The sequence below is a fragment of the Cavia porcellus genome, unplaced genomic scaffold, assembly GCF_034190915.1.
Source record: "Cavia porcellus strain 051 isolate PalLab524CR breed Dunkin Hartley unplaced genomic scaffold, mCavPor4.1 scaffold_19, whole genome shotgun sequence".
Classification (NCBI taxonomy): Eukaryota; Metazoa; Chordata; class Mammalia; order Rodentia; family Caviidae; genus Cavia; species Cavia porcellus.
In genome coordinates, this window is record NW_026947502.1 from 9,194,423 (window position 1) to 9,219,547 (window position 25,125).

At 43.9% G+C, this 25,125-nt stretch overlaps 1 pseudogene; it reads right to left on the bottom strand.

Annotated features, from left to right (window-relative positions):
* Nucleotides 1-3,685: 3,685 nt before the first annotated feature.
* Nucleotides 3,686-20,404, bottom strand: LOC100727875 (BCL2/adenovirus E1B 19 kDa protein-interacting protein 3-like; annotated as a pseudogene).
* Between the last annotated feature and the right edge of the window lie 4,721 nt (nt 20,405-25,125).

Here is a 25,125-nt window from a genome sequence, read left to right on the forward strand (position 1 = left end):
ATATGTTTTTAGAATTTCAAGGAAAAGATGGGTATAATAATTGAACTCACAAAGTAATATCATAGAGAAATGAAAACTTTAAAACTCCACAACTAAAAATTATATTTGAGATGAAAAATTTACTGGGTAGGCTAAACAGCAGATTGGACACTTAGTAGAAAAGCTTAGTAGACATGAACATAGGACTCAAGAATCAGTTCAGAGTAGAGAGAAGAGGCTAAGTAGAAAAGACTGTTGCAACAATATTAAGTAGTCTAACATGCAATTAGTGTTTCAAAAGAAGAGAGGATTGGGAAAGAAAAACATCTTTGAAGAAACAAGAGCCAATGTTCTCCAAATGTAATAAAAAATATCAATGTGAAGATTCAAATAGCTTTACAGCCCCAGGCAGGAAAAACACAGAGACCAGGTCAAACTGCTTAAACCAAAGATGCAAGGAACATCTTAAATGTGACCAGGGCCAAAATACATATTAGAAACTAGAAAAACATACCCATTTTTTAAAAAAAGAAACAGTGTAGACAAGAAGGAAATGAAAAAGTGCATCAAACATGCTAAGAGAAAATGCAATAAAATTAAATTAAACCACACATCCTAGATATTGCATGTCCAAGAAAAATCATTAGAAATAACGCTAAAATAAATATATTTTCAGGAGGAAAAAGGCTTAAAAGTTGAAGGAATTTGTCATTTTAACTGTAAGGCATAACAAATTTCTTAAGATGCAACACAGAACTAGATAAAGAAATGAAGACAACTAAACATTAAATATGTAGGTAAATATAATCTTGCATCTTGCATCTTGATGTTTTAAAGTATGAAGGGCAGTGTAAATCAAAAGCAATAATGTAATGTGGACTTTATAACATATGTGGAAGTAAAATGCACAGTAAAAAATGATGGATAAAAGTAAATGGAAATAATAATATTGCCAATTGTTTGCATCACATGAGTTGATACAATATTAACTCTAAGTAGACTATGATAGATTAAAGATGTATATTGTTTCTCCAAATCAATATTAATAAAATCATTATTTTATTAAATATAAAATAAGGTAGTAGAGCAAAAAGCCAACAGAGAAAAAGAAAATATGAAAAATATTTCAAATGAATACAGAATGAATCAAAAGGGAACAAAGAACATATGAACAAATGCAAAACAAATAGCAAGACAGTAGACTCAGAGCTAACAATATCAATAATTCCATGAATTCACCTTAAGTTTAAATGGGCCAAATATTCCATAAACCCAAGGCACACATTTTCAGACTGTATAAAAAAAAGTGAGACCCAGCCTTGTGCTGTCATCAGAAAATGTTCTATAAAAGCACAGATAAGACTGAAAGTAAATGAATGTGAAAAGACACACTATGCAAATAGTAGGCACGAGAAGCCTAGAGTCAGCACAGATTTCTTGGCTAGAACACAGAAGTACTAATATGAAAACAGTGATAAATTCATCTTCCTCAAATATAAGAACCTTCTCATAAAATACCCCAGTAAAAGGATGGCAAGACAAACGGCAGCTAGGAGAATATAGTGTAGTCACAATACGTGTGTGTGACAAGGGACTTTTACCCAGTATTCATAAAGAACTCTTGAAACTCCCCTCCAGAAAAGAACTCCTGTATTCAAAAATCAAAAGACAATTCAGTTTTTTAGAGTGGATAAAAGCATTGGAAAGACACTTTTTAAAGGAAGATACAACAGCCAATAAACAAAAATGTGCCTAACATTAGTCCCTAGGAAAATGTAAATTAAAACCAAAATGACATACAGTTTACACCTGTCCAATATGTTGAATTTTTTTAAAAGTTAAAGTACGGTTTACTTTAACACACTTGAATTAAGGCTAGAAAGGTGAAGCAAATACAGTATAACATACACAGTATATCAAAGATGCAGACTTTCTAAAAATCATGCTGTAGAAAAGATAAAGAATGACACAATGGGAAACAGGCCTGGTTTAATCAAGAAACTCTCTTTTTTTTTTTCTTTTTTCTTTTTATCGGTATCGGGGATTGAACTCACGACCACCTGCTTGCAAGGCAAGTGCTTATACCACTGAGCTAAATCCCCAGCCCTCAAGAAACTCTCTTGATATCTGAGTTTTTTAACCATATGTTAGTACAATTATCTCTAAAGGATTTTTTTTCTCTTTCTAGTCTTCTAAAATAGATGCAGATTTGCTTACAATAAGGCTAATTTTAAGAGTACACAAAAGCTGAGCACAACAATAAGGTTAAATCCAGCAATCAAGAGTAATGAAGGGGAAAAGATACAGACTAGATGCCTTCGTCAGAACACTGTCCACTCAAGGTGATTACCTGGAGTCCTCACACCGGAAAAGCAACAAGATGTTAGTGTACCAACCCATTGAAATTTGTAATTGGACCTTGTCATCTATTTATTACTTAAGAATAATTTATATAGCTAAGGGGTCTTTATAAACAATCTGCATCCATCTAAATTAAACATATTCTACAATAGTGTGATTTTTAATTTTTTTAATTTTTATTTTAAAGAGAATAAAACTAACCAAAATAAAACAAAATAAAGGCAATCAAAACAAACCAGTACAAGCAACACAGGGCTTCAAAACAATAGGAAATCAGCAGTAGTCACCTCAATGCCTCCCACTGTCTTTAAAATAGCTGCAGACACCTTCAGACACATAGTAAAAATCAAACAAAACAGAACAGAATACAACCAATAAAAAACAAAGCTCATGGCAACAAAGGACTTCAAGACAAGATAATAGTAAATCCAATATGGATACTATAATATATCCCATCATCCCTGAAACAGATACCCATGTCATCAGATATTATAAAACCAGACAGGACAAAATAGAACAAAACTCAACCCAACAAAACATTGAACATAATATAGGACTTCAAAACAAGATGATAGGGAATTAACAATGGCCACCACCTTCAGAAGGAGATCCCCATAGATGCCACACTGCGTATTGCCATCCTCTGAATAGATGATCAGACTACAGGCTTTAGACCTGCAAAGCCAGTGAAACACTGAACACTATAAGCATTAAATTCTATTTTACCTCAATAGCCATCATCACACCCTGTGTTTCTCTAGCTCAACCAGTTGCTTACTGCAAGGGGTGCAGGAGTTGGCTCTTCTTGTTTCCCAGCCCATGTACGGGAAAGGGCTGGCATCTGGCTCTTCCTCCAGCAGCCCACACATGGCACAAACTCACAGGGAGAGCTTGTTGACTTCTTGCTCTGTTGGCCCACAGACCACGAATGGCGCTGACTCACAGATACAATCGTATGATTCTAAGGCCATGATATTGCTTTGGGGTAAACCCCTTAATGTAAATTTTTGTTGTTTGTTATTTTGTTTTTTGTTTTTTGTTGTTTTTTTTTTTGAAACAGGATCTCAATATGTTCCTTGAACTCACTATGTAGCCCTGGCTGGTCTCAAACGCATGACAATCCTCAATCTCCCAAGTGCTAGGATATAGTGTGTATCACGTGCCCAGTAATGTAGTGATTTAAATATCAATGTTATTCATTATTTTAAATATAAAGTATTTCAACTGAATTAAGATTAGACATTTTTAAATACTACATGTGCATCATGATTAGTATATTAAAATTATTTATAATATATATATATATATAATATCCAAAAAAAATTCTATGAACTTCTTACAGGAGGTAATAGTGCACCATGGTCATTAATTGATCCCATCAGTATAATTGTAGGTCAGCATGATTTTAGTGTCTGTTCTTTCACTGCACTAATCAGGAACACAGCATGTACAGAATAATCCAGTGGTGCCATGATGACAATATCTCTTCAACTTAGCTATCACAAGCTCCGATACAAATTCCCACCATGTCAACAAAGTTGTATCCAGTTCTTCATCAAAAAGAGCCAGCTGATCTTAGACCTCCAGCCCACCCAGAACAAGTCCAGAAGACACAGACACAAAAGAAATTAGAAGTCACACACCTGAAGTTTCTGAAATGACAGAAATTGAAGTAAAGAGACAAGTTGGTGCTTATATTGTTTAATTTTGCATGTTTGTGTCTCAGCCAGAACAAGTCAAGGAGACATAGTCATGGAGGATATTAGAAGCCACACACCTGAAATTTCTGAAGTGATGGCAACTGAAATAAAGAAACAATTTAATGCTTGTGCTGTTTGATTGACTTTGCATGCTGTGTCTGGGGTCTGAGCATCTATATAGAGGATAACAATGTACATTACAGTAACTATGTTTGATTTCCTACTGTCTTGTTTTTGAAACCCAATATTTTTCCCATTTTTTTTGTTTTATTGTTTCATTCCCTTTAAAATAAAAAAAAAGGTGCTGGTGGAGGTTGTTAGATACCTTCCAGTGTAGTTCCCCAATCCAATGGCTAGTAGATGAGACAGCAGCAGAGATGGAAGAAAAACCTTCAGAAATTCTCAGAGAAAATGCCTCCTTGCTTCATAACACTCATATTTCTTGTGCTGAGAGTAGCCGTGTGCCTTGGGTGCGTAAAGAGGAGTGCCTTGGGTGTATTTTCAGGCCAACTTGATCGTATCCAATCTGAGCTTTCAACATGCTTTCAACTTCTCTCCTTCTCTCCATATAATCATCCTTGGACTGAGAGCTGTTCTTTTCTCCAATGCTCTGTGTATCTGTTTCACAAGCTCTATCAGTGTCTTGTGGTGTCTGTGAGCGAGCTGGGCTGTCAAAGTGAGCTACTCCTTCTGGACTTGTGCTGGGCATCAGCAGTACTTTTTCCAGGTCAGTGTTATCAATAGAAGCTGAGGCTGGACCACTGCACCCATTCCCACTAGTGCCGAAGTGCACTACCTCCTAGGAACCCTGCAGGTTCTCTTCTTGCAACCCAAGGACCCCGCTCTGCAAAAGGGCACTCGATCATGGGTGCTTCTTGATGATGGGGTCCACACCAGCCGTGACAGCACCTTGGCGGTGGTCCCGTAAGAGTAGCTGCACCACGTGCCTGGAGCTCTGCCCCAATATGTTGAATTTTAAAGACTGTCAGCATTAAGCATTGACACCAATATGGAGTTCTGAGAACTATCATACACTGTTGATAACAGTGTAAATGTGGTCAGCCAGTTGAGGAAATGGCCCGACAGATTTCATGTTGTTTTGTTTTGTTGGTAATACTGCGAGTTGAACTTACGGCCTTCACAATGAGCTGTATCCTCAACCCCTCTTAAAATTTTTGAGGTGAGATCCAAATCCATAAGTTGCCCAGGCTGGACTTGTGCTTGCGATTATCCTGCCTCAGGGTCCCAGAGTGCTACGATTATAGGCATATACCACTACACTCAACTGTGACAATTTCTTTCTTTTTTTTTTTTTTTGCCGCTGAGCTAAATCCCCAGCCCCGACAATTTCTTATAAGTGAAAACATATCTACCCAGCAATTCTACTCTTACATATTTACATAAGAAAAATGAAAACATGCTTATAAAAAGACTATGCATAATGATGTTTTAGTGATTTTACTTGAAGAATTTTTTAGTGACTTTATTTATAACCTAAAACAGGAAACAACGAGAATGTCCATCAACAGGACCATGGATAAACAAATGCTGGTATGGCATTCTTTCTTATTCTCAGGGCACATGTGCCATGGTTCCCCAGTAGATGTCTGAAATGGAAAATGATACTAAACTCTATGCATATTCTGCTTTTCCTGTAAACATATTCCTGTAATAAAGCTTAATTTATAAACTAGGCATATTAAGAGATTAACAATAATAACTAATAGCAAAGTAAAACATATATAACAGTATACTGTAATAAAACCTATATAAATGTAGTCTATTCCTGAAAACATATTATTGTACTTTCACTTAAAGGAAGAACTTTATAGCTTTTTTTTTGCATATTCATATTTCTAGTATCACCACTTTTGTGTTTTCACAGCTATTACAAAGTTAAGCAAGGGATCCTTGAACACAAGCACTGCAATACCATGATATTTGATCTGATAATCAAGGCTCCTAAAAAGTGACTTCCAAGAGGGCAGTGTATACCATGTGGATACACCAGATAAAGGAATGAAACATGTCCTGGGCAGAATGGGATGAGAAGGTGCAAGATTTCATCATGCTACTCAGAAGGGCACATATTTTCAAACTTGTAATCATTTATTTCTAGAAATTTTCATTAATATTTTCAGACTACAGTTGACCACAGTAACTAAAACCACAGAAAGTAACATTATAAATAAGGGAACTAGGGCGGCCTGAGCATAATTTTGGAAATGCTTCAGGATGGCAACTTCGTGAAAATCACCCTCTCACTGTTTGGTTCCTAAACCTGACTCTTGAGTTATTAGTGAGTAAGAAGCAGGGCCTGGAGGCAGAAGCTCAGATTTGGATTTAAATTTCCAGCCTTTTGACTTGTTTTCTTTCACACTAACAGTATCCCTGCAGGCTTTTACTTCAAAGCCCTGAGGGCTTGGGAGCTGAGGGTCTCCAGCTACTGTGCAAAGACCCAGAAAACAAGGAAAGGGGTTTTGGCCACAGGTACCAGTATGCACTGCTTTAGCCCCACTGTTAGAGCTTCCGGCTGTGGACTCCAATCCCAGCTTCACCACTTACTCAACATGTAGCCTTTAGCAAGCGTTTTAATCTCTCATCTATAAAATGAGGCCCACACCAGTCCCTAACTCATATTGTCCCAGTGAGGATTAGAAGAGCTAATGTATGCAAGACACTTTCACTACGTTAATTGTTGTAAAAAGGTAGAAAAGCCTTGGTCTCTGCCAGCAAGGAACTCATAATCTAGCAGAAAAGACTAAGCCAGAGATGCAAATGACAATATTAGAGGACATAAAATGCTAATGCCCCAGGGGTGAAACAGATAAAGCATTGCCTGAGTACCAAAGTGAGAACAAATCACTCGAGAGGCCAAAACATGACAGGCTCTTGGTGGTGGTGACATTTTAGCTGGGCTGAGGATGGGTAACATTTGGCCAGCAGAGGCCAGCTAGCTTTCCTGGCAGAGGAGGGGAGGGATGAAGCACTCCCTGAGGAGCAGTGTAAGGCAGAAAGCTGAGAGGCGCTGCAGCTGGGCTCGGGACTGGACTCTCTGGGGAGCAGAGGAACATTTAAACTCACTTTGAGAAGCAGAATTATTTTAAGGGAGAGTGCAGGGAGCATCAGCAAAAAGGGAGACATGAGGGTTTTAAGAGTGCTGGGTTTTGCAAAGGCTGGGGGTTTGACTCATTCCTTTAACAATTACTCAAAAACTGGGTACACTTTCTGTAAGATCCCTCCCCTTGGGTGGATGGGGCAATGGGGGCAGAAAGACAAACAATAAATATGAAAACAAATCAGTAAAATAATTTCTCTAGCAGTAAATGTTGTAATTTGGAAATAGAGTAATGAAACAGTGGCCGGCCCAGAGAGCTACATTGCTTGGGGGAAGAGTACCAAGAAAGAGCTCTCAAGGCTGAGATCTCAGTGGTGGAGAAGACAGCTATCAAAGACTTAGCAGAGGATCAGGCAGAGGGAACTGCCACAGGGGTCCTCAGCCAGAAATCCATGATGTGTGGCTGCCAAAAGAAGAGGTCAGAGGAAGGCAGCTAGCAGGGCCAGATCAGGCACGATGCCGGTCTTGTCAGCCGAGGTAAAGAGGTGTGGACTTCAGGAATGGTGGAAAGAGGTGTAAGGGGTTGTAGACCATTTTGAGATGTGAGCTGATGGGCGTGGTTAAAAGCAGCTCTGGCTGCCACGTGGAGGAGCAGTGATCAGGGAAAGGCCAGGAAGCGGGGAGGCCAGGCAGGAGGCGTCACCCATGGCATGTTGTGTTCTGTGTCCACCACCGGCGGCCCGTGAATAGATGATGCCACGTCCACAACATTGTGCTGCCACTACCGTGGAGCAGTCCAAACACACTGCAGGAACGGCATTCTGGACATGTGGCTGCAGGGGGAAAGCATATTGCACAACTGCATGGGTATTTTATGAACGCAACTGTGTAACATTAAGTGGGTACTTCCGAATCGGTTCACCTACATTTAAAAGGACATCTGGGAAGGTAGTCAGCCAACACTTGTTAGTGATTGTTCTTTTTTCTGTGAGGTGAGATTTTTAAATTTGTTTTTGGCTTTTTTTTTTTTCTTTTCTATTTTTCAGTGTTCTTTGAACTTTACACAGGTATGCAACATTTCTACAAAAACATATTGTTTCTTTTTTATTTAAAGAAAGACAAAACAAAACGAAAAATGGGTAGAAACAGTACATACTTTCAAAGTAATAAATCACTTGTTGATGTTTATATATTGTCCTCTTACAAATAATTGTTCAAGATACAAAAGTGGAAGATACAAATGGGAATTCAAACAGGGAGACTGCAAATAGTTCTGTTCAACTATCTAATAAAAAACTTAATAACATGGTTGTCAATCCTATACACTTAAACATGTATGCATTTATCCATATCTTCATTTATGTTGAGATTAAATAAACTAAAACAGACTAAAGTCACTCTGAACAAAGATTACTAGTATTGCTGGATTTCACATCATGACACTCCAGAATCAGCACTGGGTACTGTAGTGCCTTTTTTTCCTTCAAAGTATCTGTTCATTTCATCATGTGTCATAAGATCAGTTCTCATATACTGTTTATAGGTTTTATGCAAGCATGAGTCTTAACATGTATTTCTGTCCTTTCTATATTAAAGGGAGGAACAGAACAAAGCAGGACAGAACAAAACATATTCCTATAGACACCTAAAACTAAAAAGACATATAAAACTACTGTATAAGAAGTTCTACCATAAGCCTAGTGTTTTTTTGTAGAAGAAGAAGAAAGAAAGAAAAGTGGAGGAGAGAAAGAAGACTGGTTCCTGGGTGTGCAAATCTGCCTCCATGCATACACATACACACAAGGAACTTGTGTACACACATGCATACATGTGAACAACACGCACACAAACACATACACACACTCCAGCAGGGAAGTGGAAGGCAGCCAGGGTGACTCCAGATGTGTATCTTCCAAGGACACCAGCAGAGCCCTGGAGAGTTCTCCTTGGAGAGGATCATTAATCCTCTTACAGAAAGCCTCAAACCTCCACTCCTTGAGAGGCTGGATTTAAAATTAAGTCAGAAAGTAGAGATGATGTTTAGGAAGCTATGTACCTCCCCCCCCCCAACTCTCTCTGTGTCTGTCTGTCTGTCTGTGTCTGTCTCTCTCTCTTTTTCTCTCTGGCTCTCTCTCTTTTCAAGCATGCTCTGGAGTTGCTGAGCAGAATCACCACAGACACCCCTTTGCAGAAGTGGGTATTCAAAAGGAAACCAACTAGATGAGACAGGCCAGCTCAGGCTCAGCTGAGCGCTTGCAGAGATCTCTTCCTCTTCTCCAAAACTTGGAGCTCTGCAGACAAAAGGATGGGCAGGAGAGAAAGAAATGGGTCAGGGTGGAGGAAGGGACTCCGGGATGCTGTGATCGTTGCTGAGCACCTGTGTTACTAGCACCTGGCTCTCCAGAGGGCTTCAGTTTGACCCTTAGTATGCTTAAAAACTGTGCATTACTTCACAAGACCTAAGAAGTGACAGTTTATGAACAAGTTGAATTGCCTATATTTTCTTGAAAGATTGGGAAAATGGCATTTTCTAGGCCTGCTTTTGCACCCAAGTACAAATGGCTGGATGACTTAATACTTTCCTGGGCTATGTAGGAAATTTTTTTGCCACCATTTTCCTCTTTACACAAGTCTAAAAGATGTAGCAGATACAACTGTTTTATGGAAGAGAAAGCAGAGTCTGAGAGAAGTGATATGACTTGCCTAGGGTGACTCAACTTCAAGTGGCTGACTGTAGAGCCTCTGCCCGTGGCTGAGAGGCAAAGCTGCAGAACCAGGAATCAGGGAGGCAGCTCCCAAGCTTCTGGCCTCAGCCTCTGGAACGTTCCCTTTGTGAGGAACAACTAACTGGTCCGCTACTCTGGACAGCCCTGAACCCTATTAATACCACCTGGTGCTTGATGAGTACAAGGCAACATGAGACTGCAGCAGGGGACTGGGTGTTGCCAGGGAGAGGGGGCTGGAGGGCGTTTATCTGTGCTAAGCCTTTGCTGCCTGGGTAAATGGGGCAGGTGTCTAGGCATCCACTGAGCAGGTGGGTCACAGTGCCCCTGTCCCTATTTCCATCTGTAGACCAGAAAGTCATGTTTTTCTTTCTCTTTTCTATCTCAGGGTTACATTCAAAACTTCATTTGGGCAAGAAGAAATTTTGCTGCTCAAAAAAAAAATTCAGAGAATAATTGACATTTTGGATTTGTGGCAAAAAAGCTATAAATATATATTTTTTAGTGGCTAAGAAGCTATCACCAAGGACTCTCCAATAAGCCCTGTGGGTCTGGCCAGCATCTTATCTTCGGCTCTCAGATGGAGCTCCCTGTTAGCTTTTTCTCCCCAATGCCTCCTGAAATGGAATCAACTCTCCCAGAACTCCAAGTAGGGTCCAGGATTGGTTTGTGTGGATTTGCATAAAGAATTTCACTGAATGAGATTCACTGCCATTCACTGAATGCAGGTGAGATTCACAGCATCCCCAAGGGCCATGGTTTTCTCTTGGAATTTCATGTTCCCTTGAGAAGCAAATATGTCACTTCTCTGTCTTCCTCCTTCTGCCAGACCTGTGCTCCCTTTCTGTGTCTTTGTTCCCCACATCACACACACATGCGTGTATATACCCTTATGCATATACATGAATGTGTGTGCACACACATGCATGTGTACCCACTAAACTTTAAAATGAATATGTGACAGTGCAATTCCCATCACAGATGGACCCAGAGTCTGTTTCTGGGCTACAGCAAAGACCAGCTAGGCTGCGCAGAAGAAGTTCTCACTTTGCTTCCCTGAGAAGCACAGGTCCTTCCTTTAGGCCTGGCAGTCTGGTCTCCCAGGGGACATTCATGAGCCCCATCCTAGTTCCCAGGCCAGCCCGGGATAAAGAAGCCTACACAGTAGCCAGGAGACCTGAAGTCTGGCCAGGCTTGGGAGGCTGTGAGGAAAGCCCTCCCTCCCTATTCCTGGGCTGCTTCCAGAGTCTTTGGGACGCCCTTCTGACACAGTATCACCCAGCCGATGTCACCTGCCCTGTGCATTGGGACTGACTCTGATTGATAGTGAGGAGTTAGAGTCACCACACAGGGTGAGGTAGATTAGAAGGCCCCCTCTTGGCAGCCCTCAGGAGTGACATGGAGACCCCTGTGGCCAAGATGCTCTTGAAATCGCTCAGTTTCCCCTGAACCACTTCTCAGTGAGGCCCTGATTTTTAGAATTTCATGTTGATCTCTCGTTGTCTGAGTTTAATAAGAATCTTGTTAAGTCAGTTTAGCCAGAATCTCCCACCCTCAATACTGATCTGCTTCCGCATCCTCCACACCCCAGTGACGTCTGATAGCGCTGCCCTGCCTTCACCAAGAATCCTTCTGGTCCATTTAGCTAGGATCCCCATCATCTCTGATGTTTTCTCTCAGTAATTTGTGTTCCCTGGCCCCAACATGCTCCTTGGCTATAAATTTCCTCTTTTCCTAGTACTCAGGGTTCAGCCTGGTATCTTTTGCCGATTGAATAACCCCACTGTGGTAGCTCCCTGGATCTGGAAGGTTAAGTGTCAGAATATTTTGCCTTAACACTTCTCAGAGATCCAGACCTCCAAGACACCTCTGGGGCTCTGTCCCTGGACTCTGAGGATGGGACCAAAGGCTTCCTCTCACCAGCCTGCATCTCACAATTTCCTAGGAAGACCAGGCATGCTGGGTGAACCCCATGCGATTTCCTGCTATATAAGGGTCTGAGCCCACTACTCTCTTCAGAGTGGGGTCCTTCATAACACTTCTTTCATACTGTCACCTTTTATCCCCAGCAACTCCAGTGTGTGCCCTCTTCTTGGCTCCCCCACTTCTGAGTGTCTGATCATCCCTGCCATCCTTACACAGCTCATGGCCACTTCCACTGTCCCCAAGACTCCTCCCCAGCAATGTTGACCACACAATAACCAACATGCAGCAAGTATCTATAATGTCAGGCACTGTTATTCACTTCACTGAAGTCTTACAATCACCCTGTGAAGTAGGTCTTATCACCTCCATTTTATACAAGAGGAAAACAAAGATCAAAAAAGCAAAGGGACCAGCTTAAAGCCAAACAGTTTGCAAAGGCCACAGCCAGGCTCCATGCTCATTCTACCTGTGTGCTCCATACCTTTTATCACTACCTGACACTGAATGCTATGTTTAATCATTGGTTGTTCTCCTCTAGAATGCAGGCTTCCTGAGGGTAAACTCCATCTTATTCACCACTTTCTATGTCAGTACCTGTACCTAAGTGGTGCTCAGTAAATATTTCAGTAACTGAATAAATTGGCGGCAAAGTCTACACACTATTTTTAAATTCAAGTATTAATATTCAAAGTAGCAATAGACAAGAAGTACCAATAGATGAGAACTATAAAAAGATATCATGAAATTTAAATCTTCTCCATAGATACCCAGTTCTCTTCCTTCAGTGTTACAAGGCTCTTTTGTGTTCTCCCAGAAATAGTTGGGTGTTCTAAGTATGTGTATGCATGGACAAGTAGGTATGTGATATATGTGCATGGAATATAAACCATCCTGCAACTTGATCTCATGTGTCTTGGGAATGTTTAAACACACACACACACACACATTTAGGCTATTAGCCATCGCACTAAATTTTCATGAACCAGAGTGGTACCTGGGGACATTTTCAGGCTGGGTAGTGAGTTGAAAGAGCTGGTATCACTGGATGACCTAGGATAATGGCACAGAGTAGGACTTTTGAGATGCTCATATTCCAAGTGGAGAAACTGAGGCCAGGACTAGTGATGGCGTGGTGACATCCTCAGAGTCACTGAAGGAGCTAATTATAAAAGAAGGGTGAGAATCAGGCCTCTGGAGTCTTTAGACAGGTGCCCACTGCCTCATTCTCTTCTCTGCTTGGCAAGCTCGAAAGAAATCCCAGCCAGTTCCCAGCAGGGAGAGCTTGCTCCAGCTCTGCCACTGGCAGTGTCCTCCCAGGCAGGCTGGGGTGAGAGTGATTATGTAGGTCACGTGGTAATCAGAAAAGAGAGTCTGAGCCCTTTAAATGCAGGCTGTTTCATTTGGCCCCAGAAGATTGGATTAGCATTGATTGTCTGCACTGGGCTGGTAGATAAAAAGCCCATACCAAAAGGGAGCTTGCCGGAAAGGATGAGCCGAGGCACCTTGCTCTCGGTGCAGCCTCCACTGTGCCATCCGGGACTTCCAGATTCCAGGAGTCTGTGCCTCCCCTTCAGTTGGCACAGAAAGGCACAAGGCAGTAGAGCAGAATCGAGAGACAAATCAGGGAAAGCAAAGTACAGGGAAAGGGTTCTCTGTTGAAATAGATGCCATTTTCTGCTGATGGTTCCAGTCCCCATCCTTCAGTTCACACACACACACACACACACACACACACAGCATAAGCCCCATGTGGAAAAGGACCCTGCATACCTTCTTTGCTGTGATTCCCCAGGGCCTAGTGTAACTAATGCATTAGGTATTTGATAAATAGCTGGAACAAAATACTTGACCTCTGTGATTTTAAGGAGGGGAGGGTTATTTTAGCTCAGTTTCAGTCCATGGTGACTGGCTCTGAAGCAGGAGCATTTTGTGGGAGGGTGTGGCAGGGGGAAGCTTCTCACTTTGTGGTGACAGGAAGCAGAGCATAGGGTAAGAGCACTGGAGAAGAAAGACCAGGTATCACCCCCAGGTCACATCTCCCTCACTAACTTCCTCCTAATAGCTCATCAGTGTGTTAACCCGCTGAGCAGGCTGTGCCTTCACCTCACCAGCAATCTTTTAATCCAGTCAAGTTGACAATCAAGAGAACCTTCCCATATCCCTCCTGTACCAACACAAGGTCCCTTCTACAGTTTGTGTGACTCTGTGCATCTCCCTAGTTAACCCCTTCATTCTGTGTCGTTACTGCATCTTAAAATGCCTGCCTTCTTCTAAGGGACTTGATTTCCCATTTGAGACCTTCTCCCTCAGGCCCATGGATATGTGCCCCATGCCAAGCTCAGTGGCACAAACTGAGGCTCCCTGATGGCATTCTGTGAGTAGACGGGCTGATCTCTCAATTAGCTGACTTCAGAGACCCACAGTTCTGCTTTCGCCTTTTGGTTCTCTCTGCAGTCCTGCAGCCCAGCTAGCAATCCCTTCTTCCCACTGAACTAAACTCTTGGATTTGCTCATTGTTCTCCAGGCCAGCCCAGCTCTCACCAACCCTGGGAGAAATGTCCTTACTAGGACTCCCAGAGTTCTTCCAGGCTTTTAGGGGAGGGATGTGGAAAATGTCTCCTGAATGGGACTGAAAGAGTCCAGTCCTTTGGACCTACAGAACCGAAGTACTCTGGGAGGAGTGAGGGGATCTGCCAGTGTCACTGGTCTGTGTGGCACACAGACAGGAGCAAAACCCATGATTCCCAACCTTATCGGGCAAATCTTTTCACTGCATTTAGTTTATGGTACAAAGGCAAGTGAGGCTTGTGTGGATGACAGTACACAGGCACAAAAATGAAGACTACAACTGGAATTTGGGATTTTGCATAGTGTTACTGTTCCATGTGCTGCCTGATTACATGTTGGAGAACAAGAGAAAAGCACGAGAAGGATTTAGGTGTTCTCGTCCAGGCCCCAATCCTGCTACTAAAGCAAACCATTTCCTGTTTCTTACAGAACAGTAAATTTTACTGTAGCGCTAGTGTCAGAGGAAGCACAAAGGAAAATAAAGCTAGAAAGGAAGGGTGCAGCCCAACCAAGGAGAGCTTGGTGGGTCCCAGAGAAATAGCTTTGGAAAGCAGTGGGGAGTCTAAGAGCAAACGCCCTGCTTAGCCACAGGCTGAGCCCCGAGGAAATATTTGGCTAATAAATCCAGGTGGAGAAGCAATCATTTCATGTGAGGTCCTAGCCTTACCTACCTGCTGGCCCAGGCTCGTACTGTATCCCAGCATCTCCACCTCTCAGGTAACAGTGCTCTCCGCTTCCCTAACAACGCTCACTTCACAAGCTCAGGTTTCCTGAGGGAGAGATTAGAGTGAACCAGAGAGATTCCCCAGGTGAGTCATTAGCAGGGAGGCTGGAATCTCCATGAGAATTTTGATGATAAATATACCCTGAAAGGCCAGTGTACTACCAAACTGGCCTTCCAGGAAGGGGCAGTAAGCAGAACCAGAGAAAGCCCCCAGCAGGACAATTTCTTTAAATGGCCCTGGCTTGGGGTGGAGGAGAATAGTTCCTACAGGGGAGCTCAGTCCAAATGAGGATTCACCCTGATGCTTCTGCTACCAGCCTGGGCTTTCTGGGAGATGACAAATGACTAGAAAAAGTGGCCAGAAAAGCCAACCCTGTTGTAAGCACCTGGGAACGTCACCTCACCTCTTAGATCCCCTCTCCCTACCTGCTGGAGGAGATATCCTCTGCTGGGAGAAGGGAGTAAGTTGGCTTGGGGTGGAGGAGAATAGTTCCTACAGGGGAGCTCAGTCCAAATGAGGATTCACCCTGATGCTTCTGCTACCAGCCTGGGCTTTCTGGGAGATGACAAATGACTAGAAAAAGTGGCCAGAAAAGCCAACCCTGTTGTAAGCACCTGGGAACGTCACCTCACCTCTTAGATCCCCTCTCCCTACCTGCTGGAGGAGATATCCTCTGCTGGGAGAAGGGAGTAAGTTCCACCTTCCCTTTCCAGCTCTGATCAGGCTTAGCGATGCCCAGCCTCGCTGTGCTAAGATTTCTGAGGCTATCCTCAGAAAGGGGGACAGCATTCTGTGAAGGGCTCTAGAAGACCAAGGGGTAACCTGATGTATTCGTTTCCTTTTGTGCTGTAACAAATGACCATGTCCTTTGTTGTTTACAACACAGACTTATTCTCTGACCTCTTCTGGAGGTCACAAGTGTAAAATCATTTTCTCCCTGAGCCAAAGTTGAGTTCCTTCTGGAACTCTGAGGAGAGGATCTCCTCTCTCTCTCTCTCTGTTTCTCATGGCCTCCTGTATAGAGATCCCTTTCTCGTCCTCATCGAAGTCTGGGAAGTTTAAATTTGTAATTCCACAAAAACATTACTGGAATTCTACTGAGTTTATTCCAATCTACCACTTCTAATGTAACCCAAGGTGAGAATAAAGACACTTAGACATATTTATAATTATGGGTGGCCAAAGGATCTTGAGTCCAGCTGGAAGGACAGTTTAGCAGAACAGATGCTGCACCCAGGACCTAACCCTGTGCTGGGAAGTTATAGCCTCTTATCTTGAGGCTCAAGTTGACAGTAGACAGCTTCAGTTGACAGCCCTAGAGCGGTGACTCTGCATCCCACTGGGCTCAACCATATTTAGGGAGACACTGGGGCGGGGAAACAGCAGCTGACACCTAGCTTCAAAATATGGGCTCTTCCATTTGGGAAGACCAGGGGCAGCTTTCTAGAGGACAGGTATATTATTCAGAGGTTTCAGCCAATTGTCAGCTGGTTCCAATGAGCAGCACCTCAGCCATCCCTATTTGCATTGCTTAGAGCCAGTTGAAGGGAAGAGGGAATCCGGTAGCCAGCTCTGTATATATCAGTACGTGGAGATCAAAGTGGGGGAAAATGCCCTTTACTTAAGGAGAGTCGTCCAGGTGGTCCTCTACATTCCTGAGGGCACATGACTTCTTTCTCCATCTTCAAAGTACATCACTTCAATTTTAGTTTCCATCATCCCATCCTCTCCTCTTCTGTAGTCAGAAATCCCTGTTATAAACACCCTGGTGATTCATACTCAGGGCTCACCTAGATAATCTATGATAATCCCCCTATGTCAAGGGATCTCTTACATCAGCAAAGTCCCCCTTTTACCACGTAAGGTAAAATTCACAGCCTCCAAGGATTAGGATAGGGATATCTTTGGGTGGGGAGAGGCTTCCATTTTAACCTGTGGCATTAATTTGTAATCCCTGCCAGCCTGCAGGAGGACAATGGAAGGGCTCTGAATTGGTGTTTGAGGTTGGTGTATCAAAGCTATCACAGAGAAAAAGATTACACATGACATCTTCTCCGTTTTAAGAACCACTCCAGCCTCATTGAAATTCCACATCCCACTGCCTGCTCCTGACACTTTATCATTTACAATGCTCCTGAGGTTAGTACAGTGACTCATTATTATTAGTTAATGAAGCATCTCAGGCCTAAACCCACACTCAGCAACTGGGATAAAGAGTGAGGACAGAGCTTAACTCCAGTGAAGTCTGGAGCTGGGATGCAAACCGGGGGAGGAAAGGTCACACTGTCACTTCACACACATTTCCTGAACACGGCGTGTGCCAGGAACTGCAGGTACCTGGCAATAGGGGCCACATAGGTGTTCCTTGCCCCCACAGAACTGATAGGTGAGTCTAGAGACAGGCATGCTCATGAGTCTAGGAAGACACCCAAGAAAAATTCTCTAGAGGAGGGGGTGAGGGGAACACCAAAGACAGCCTCCACTTGGGAAGATCAGGGGCAGCTTTCTAACAGGTACCTTATTCAGAGGTTTCAGTCAATTGTCAGCTGCTTTTAAGAGAAATGCATCATGGTGGGAGGGTGTAACAGAGACAAGCTACTCACTTCATGGCAGCTAGGACCGAAGAGAAGGGAAGAGCCAGAAAGAGAGAATGCCCATTGCTGATCAGGCTGTCCTGACCGAGCCCTGCTCCACATGCCTTCCCTTCTCACTCATGCTGCTCCTGCTGATGGGAAGAGACCAGTCCCTAAGCATTTCTCTATTTGTGAGACCATAAAAATTAACGGTAGCTTATTCAGGTGAAATCTAGACAGAAAGCTAGATTATAGCATGGTCTGGAGGAAGCCAGGAGGCTTGGAGCAGGACATGGGTGTTGCTAGGACCCCAGCTGCTCAGTGACAGAGGGAGACCAGAGCCAAAGCCTCTGTGCCTCTCAGCTCCAGGTTCAGTGCACCTTCTGTGATGCCAAAGTGCCCCAGGAAGAGGGGACTGGTCATCAGGAACACTGGAGGGCCCCCAAGTGTGACATGCAGCCTCTGCCAGATGAGCATGGAAATGTCTTCCCCCAAATTAATTAATCATCTGAACATTTATCATTTGTCAAACACTCTGCCAAGCATTTCTCACACATTGCTCATTCTGTTTACAAACACAAGCCAGAGCGGCACACACAGCAAAGGACCCAATAGACCAGGCCCTTGCCTCACAACTATCCTAAAAGTGGCAATTATTTCCCTCATCCTACAGGTGAGGAGACTGAGACTTGGAGAGGTGAAAGCACTGCCCAGTCACTGGGCTAAGACGTGGCAGAGCTTTGAGCCTGTGTCTGTCCACCCCCCATTTCAGCTTTCAGCTCCCCTCACAGTTTCCCGCAGTTACTCAGAAAGTGCTTTGGTTTGGCCCTTTGTCTCCAAAGCCAGGATCTCCAAAAGTTCTTACCCGTGTTTCCATGATCCAGGGAAAAGTTATAACCCTCCCCCCTACTCTGGTCTTAGGGTAGACTTTACAGATCGTCTTTTGGCCAGAAACAGCCACACAGGACCTTGCCACCCTCCGCCCCCAGAACCTGCGGGTCCTGCTGCTGAAATGTCCGTTCCACCTCAGAACATCCACACACTCTTCAAGATCCGGTTCAACTGTACTTTGTTATGGTTCGAAGCATCTTCCAAAGGCCCATGGATGGAGGAGGGCTTGATCTCCAGGACAGCAGTGTGCAGAGGTGGGGCCTGGAGAGGAATGGGTTGTGGCAGGGCTGCTTGGTCCACGGCTAACCACTGGCCAGTTCATCAGTAGATGGGGCTGTGGGGGATGGGGTCTAGGAAACATCACTGGGGGATGCGTTTGGAGGAGTGGTATATTCTGTCCACAGCCTCCTTATTCTCTGTCTTTAGATTTCACCTGAATAAGCTGCCATTAATTTTTATGTTCCCCCAAATAGAGAAATCCTTAGGAACTGGTCTCTTCCCATTGGCACGTGCAGTGTGGGTGAGAAGGGAAGGTGTATGGAGAAGGGCTCGGTCAGGGACAGCCGGCTCATCAGTCAACATCCTTTGTCTGTGTGTGTGTGTGTCTCACACGCTTTTACTCATATGTCTTTATAAATATATAACCTCTTCTCCAGCTGCACATGACCCCAGTCGTAAGCCAGAATGCGGCAGTGGTCAAGAGCTCAGGCTCTGATCTGAGTCGGCCAGTCCTGGAACAGAGTCTGAGCTCCCTTTGTCTTCTCCCAGACACATAACCTTGGGCAAAGTTCTCAACCCTTCTGTGAGTTTTGAGCTCCTCATCCATGCAAGGGGAAAATGATAAGCCACTTACCTACCATTCTTCACTGGTGCAGAGTAAATGCAGTGAGACATGAAAATGCAGGGGTACATGCCTGTAATCCTGGTATTCTGGGAAGCTGAGGCAGGATAATTGCAAGTTTGAGCCTGGCCTCAGGAACTTAGCAACTTAGTAAGACCCCATCTCACAAAGAAAAATGAAAAGGGGGCTCCGTGTGAAGGCCCTGGTTCAATTCCCAGTGCTTCCAAATAGATAAAGCAAAGCGCAAATGGTAATTGCTCTCTAATATTACCGTTACTACTCCACTATCTCAGTGGGTGAGAGGGCCAGCTCCCTGGAGGCCAGGCCACTGTGAGTGCCCTGCTCAGCTCTCCCTGCACACAGGAGAGCGCCTGGCATGTACTGGGAGCTGAAAACATTTGCTTCGTTTTCTTCACATTTCCTCTTTCTTTTCCAATAAACATTTGAAGAATCAGGTGAAGAATGCCGTCCTTGGAAACAGGCTTATCCCACGCGCCCTGCCCAACTGACTGACGATTATAGATGGATTTTCTCCCTCTACCCCACCCTGCCTCCTTCCTCCCAGCTGTGAATTCCTTGAGAAAAATTATGGGGGTTGCAACGCAGAGTAAGCACTTAGCAAGTTTTTTTTTTTTTTTTTTTAAATAGATAATAGAGCAACCTACTTAACATACAAAGAAACCGAGTTCCAGAATAGGTGCTGGTGCAGAGGGGTAGGGCGAGCCTGCTTCCCAGCCAGCCAGATCAGCACTCGCCCTGCACGTCTTGATGCCCTGAGCTCTCCTCTAATGACTCAGAGCAGGGTGAATGAAGCCAGAAGAAAGAGAATGCGGTGCTTCCACATTAACTGCCTGTCGCATGGAAAGGTCATCTAGGCCACCACGATATGCTTTTCAATCAGGCAGGGCTTCCTCGAAGGTAGTCTTTGAAATGTCAATTTTAATTAAAACCCTAATTCTAATAAGCATACCGTAGATTAAACCCAGCTAGAGTAGCTTCCTGCTGGGTGAACTTCTCACAAGCTTCAGACAAGGGTCTTCGGTAAAAGGCCATGTTCATGTTCGGGAACTTCCAGTGTGTCCGGTAGCCTCCCTGGGAAAGGGCCTGACTCCAGACTTCCAAAGAGACAGCTCGGCATGGTGACAGCAGAGCACCAGTCTCAGATCAAAGCTGTGCACTTAACCAACAGGGATCAGAGAACTGTCAGTATTAAGGAACCTGTGAAATCATCCAGTCCATGTCATTTTACAGATGGAGAAACTGAGTTCCAGAGAGAAAGGGACGGAAAACTGACACTCAAAAGAACCCAGGTCTCCTGCACCTCCCAGCACAGTGACACACCCCCTTCCATCTCCCTGGTTTCACCAAATAGAAGTTTGCATATGCTTGGATAAATCTATTTCCTTTCTGAGCTCCAAACTCCTTATCTATAAAATGAAGGAGCTGGAGTAGAACAGTAGCTCTCAGCATTGACCTACATTAATATTACCCATGGAGCTCTGAAAACTCCCAGTGCCTGGGCCAGTCTGAGACCAGCTCATTAGAGTCCCTGGGTAGGAGCTGGACGTGAGCACTGTGTAAAGCTCTCCAGGAGATTCCACAGTCCAGCATCAAACACTCCTTCATTTGACCGATGGATGCATTTCCTGAATTCTTCCCCTTGCCTGGCCTGGCTCTTCCTCCACAGCCGTTATGCTTTATGGCTGTGTTCCTTGTAAGCTGAGTGCCGGCAGAGACTGACTATAATAGACAGACTCTAAGGTGAACATCAATGACCCCATCTCCTGGTAGGCTCACCCACGTGGATTCCTTGCTTTCTTTAGTCTATCCACGAATTATCCTTATTCCTATCTACACACGCAGCAAAGTGACAGAAGAGAGCAATATCTGTCTTGCTTTTAGAGCTGATTAGATTGAAAGAAGGCTAAGGAATTAGTAAAGCACACTTCAGGGAATGTCGTGAACATGTTTCCAGAGATGCCTGGCAGGTGGGACAGCAACTGAGGGGGAGACCTGGCCTGAATGTGAAAGGCACTGTCCAGCAAGCCGGGAGCCTGCGTGGAACAAAAGTAAAAGGGGAAAGCAGGCTAGCAAGTCTCTCTGTCTGTCTTGCTTGTCTATCTGTCTTTGTCTCTCTGTCTGTCTGTCTCTCCCCTTCTTGGCTGCCATGAGGTAAGGAGTTTACTTTCACCATGTGCTTCTGCCTTGCCGCTGATGACTATGGATTGAAACCTCTAAAACCGTGAGCCAAAGCCATCCTCTCCTCCCTTGTCATCCCTGGGTATTTGTTCGCAGCGATAGAAATCTAACACACTACCCCTCCTCCTTTGCTGATCTGAGAAAGCAGCAGCCAGGTTGGGAAAGGCCACGTGGCACAGGACTGAGGGGGCCTGTAACCAGTAACTAGCAGGAACTGAGGCTCTTTATCCCAGAACCTGAACCCAGTTAACAACTGTGTGAACCAGGTAGTAAAGCCATGAGCTACATAGTGATGTTTTGGTCAATGATAGAATATGTATGGCAGTGGTCCTATAAGACGGACAGAAGTGAAAATCTTCTATTGCTTAGTGGTGTCATGGCCCCTGTGATATCATAGCACAATGCAGCAATCATGTGCTTATGGGGATGCTGGTAAAGGCAAACCTCTGCCCTGTGGGTCAGCAGAGCACACTCAGTGAGACTCGATGCTAACACTGCTATTGTTTGGATATTGTTTGAGTCCATCCTTTGAAGTCTCAGCATGCTGGAAACTTGGTCCTCAGTGAGCGGAGCTGGGCTGATGGAATCTGTATGAGGTGGGGCCTTGTCAAGGTAATGAGGTGGTGGGAATTCTACCCTCATCCATGCATTAACTCTGGTCTTCATGACTGGGTCAGGACTCACAGGACTGAATCTACTCTGCAGAGAGCAGGGTGGTGTAAAGTGAAGCCAACTAAAGTGCTCAGCCCTTTCTGCACACAGCTGCTTCCTTTTCCTCTTCTCTGCCAGGTTGGGGGCTCCTGAGGGGCCCCCTGGGATGCTAGCACATGCTATTTAGCACCTCTAGCCGCCAGAATCATGAGCCACATAAACCTTATAAGTTATCCAGCCTCAGGTGTTTTGTGATGGCAATAAAAAAAACAAGCTAAAACAGATAATAAACTGCTATGTACAGGTCTATTTATTTACCATACTATACTATTTATTATTTCAGAGTGCTTTTCTTCTACTCATTAAAAAATTTCCTATAAAGCAGTAGCCTCAGACGTTTCATGTTTATTACATTTCTTGATTGCATTCTTTTCTCTAGTGTTGATTTAATCTCATATTATTTTGTTCACTGTGACTCTAGGAACAATAATCTAAACCACACATATTGGAGTACACACACCCATGCACACATATACACATACTATGTAGTTTTAGTATATAGTAGACTGTGCTGTCTAGGTTTGTGTGAGCACACTGTAAGATGTTCTCATTACCTCTCATCACCTACTGATGTGTTTCCCAGAACACATACCCACCATTGAGGGACACACAACTGCAGATCTTCCCCAAAGCATCTGCTGAGAACCAGCCCAGCCCTGGCTGACCCTCAGTGGCAGCCTTGGGAGGACCCCATTCATCCATCCTTGAACTTCTGATCTGCAGAAACACTGAGACCATAAGCATGTGCCTAGCCAGGTGTGGGGGTGCATGACTGCAATCCCAGCATGCGGGAAGCTGAGATGGGAGTATCACCCTGAGTTCAAGGCCAGCCTGGGCTACATAGCGAGTTCAAGCCCAGACTGGAATACATAGCAAGGCCTGTCTCAAAAAACAAACATAAGCTTGTGCCACCTTAGGCTGCTATGTTTGTGGTAGTCTTGCCACATGGCAACAGAGGACAAATACACTAAGCCTGTGTCATCAAATTCCTATATCCTCAGCATCTAGCATAAAGTGCTTGATGATATTTGGACAATAAATGAATTAAAGAATTCATGCTAGTAATGACATTAAGTCTTTCAAATCCAACATTTACCAAACTTGTTTTCCTTCTTTCTCATCACAAGATAATAGATAAAATTCAATGTCGGCCCACTGTGCAAGGGCCGCCGTCTACATCCTTTCTTCTCAGAAGGGCGAGTGGGAGCTGCACGCTGTTATTATGATGATTACTGTGATCCAGCGTTAATGAAATCAACCTGTGGTTAAATAGCAGTTTGCTGAGTGTAAATTGTTATTGTTATTGATAGACCATTTCCTTTACCTGTTAAATGCAGTGAGGGTGCCAAGCAACCCTGGCTTTACAGATCTAGGATTGTTCCAACGATGCAGAGGATGCACTGACCATTGTGATTTGGCCTCTGGATGAAGCTGGCCCTTGGTGACAGCTGGCACCTAGATTCTCCTACACAGTCTAGCTTGAAGACCAGGTTGGTCCATCTGAGTGAGCTGCACAAGGCATGGTTCTTCTGGGACATTTACTGCTGCTTTTCTTTAACCTGAAGAGCAACCGAGACTTGGAAGAGTAAAAAGCAGAGCATGCATCCAGTTTTCCTACTGAGGATAGGGCCAGTCTCACACCACTTTGGCCAGTCCCCACATGCCTTGACAGGCAGGACTCTGCAGATTCAAGAATGGCTCTGTGAGGCCAAGGTCACTCAGGGAGTCCCAGATAGAGCATGAGACAGAGCCTCAAGGCAAGACTTGACCAGCCCCTGCTAGGCTTCAGGACTGCTTATCCACAGCACCCCTGACAGGCACTCCAATAACATTCAGGTAAACTGAACATAACTTAGTGTTGAAATTGAAGTACTGCACCTGGCCTGGTGAGACCATGTTACAAGTCCATGGAGAGAGGACGGAGTGGCTTAGAAAACACGGGAGCTGCTGCAAGGCAAACAGCGTGGGGTCAGAGCCAGAGCAGAGCGGTTATAAATTAATCCCTCCTTCTGATCCTCAGCTTCCTCCCCTGTTACATTCACAGGCAGCTCACTCTTCTCAACTCCCCAGCGCTCCATGCTAAAAGTTCTGGATCTGAGTGTCTTTTTCTCCTTTCCCCCAAGAGCTGGGACTGAGGAAGGAATCCTCCAGAGGAATGGAGAATATTCACCATAACAACAACAGAGATAAGAGAAGTTACCATGCTGTGATCATTTCCCATATGCACTGTGGGAGACTCTTGTGGACACGAGCTCACTTACTACTTAGGCCAGTCGAATGAAATGAGGCTCATTCCTGTTTTACAAACAAGAACCAGGTCTTTAAACATTGAAATGTGTCCTTCATGTTATACAGAACACAAAGCAGAGCATGTTTATGTCTCTCTGTGGCTCAGACTTAATTTAAAGCTCTTCAGTTCTCCCATGTTTTTGCCTATAAAATAATGATAATACAAAGTATAAAGATTGGCCCATTCATTCATTCATTCATGCAGGAAATATTCATTGAGAACTCAGCATTGTCTTAAGTGCTGGAGACACTATCAGAGAGAAGCATGCAAGTTACTTCCCTTGAAGACTTTAGAATAAAATTGTATAAATATAATATATAACTGTAAAAAGTACAATGGATAATAAATATAGTACTGTGGAAGCATTTACATGTGAATTGACCAAGAACAAGAAAGCAACCAAGAAAATGACACAAATGGATTTCCTGAGAAGTTATACTTGAGCTAAGGAGTTCAGTAGATGAAGTAGGAAAGGAAGAACTTTTTGGGTAGAGAAAATGGCATGTGCAAAGTCCTGTGGTGAGAAATTGTGAGAAAGAACCAGAAGATCAGTGAGGCAAAAAGCAGAGAAGGTAGAAAG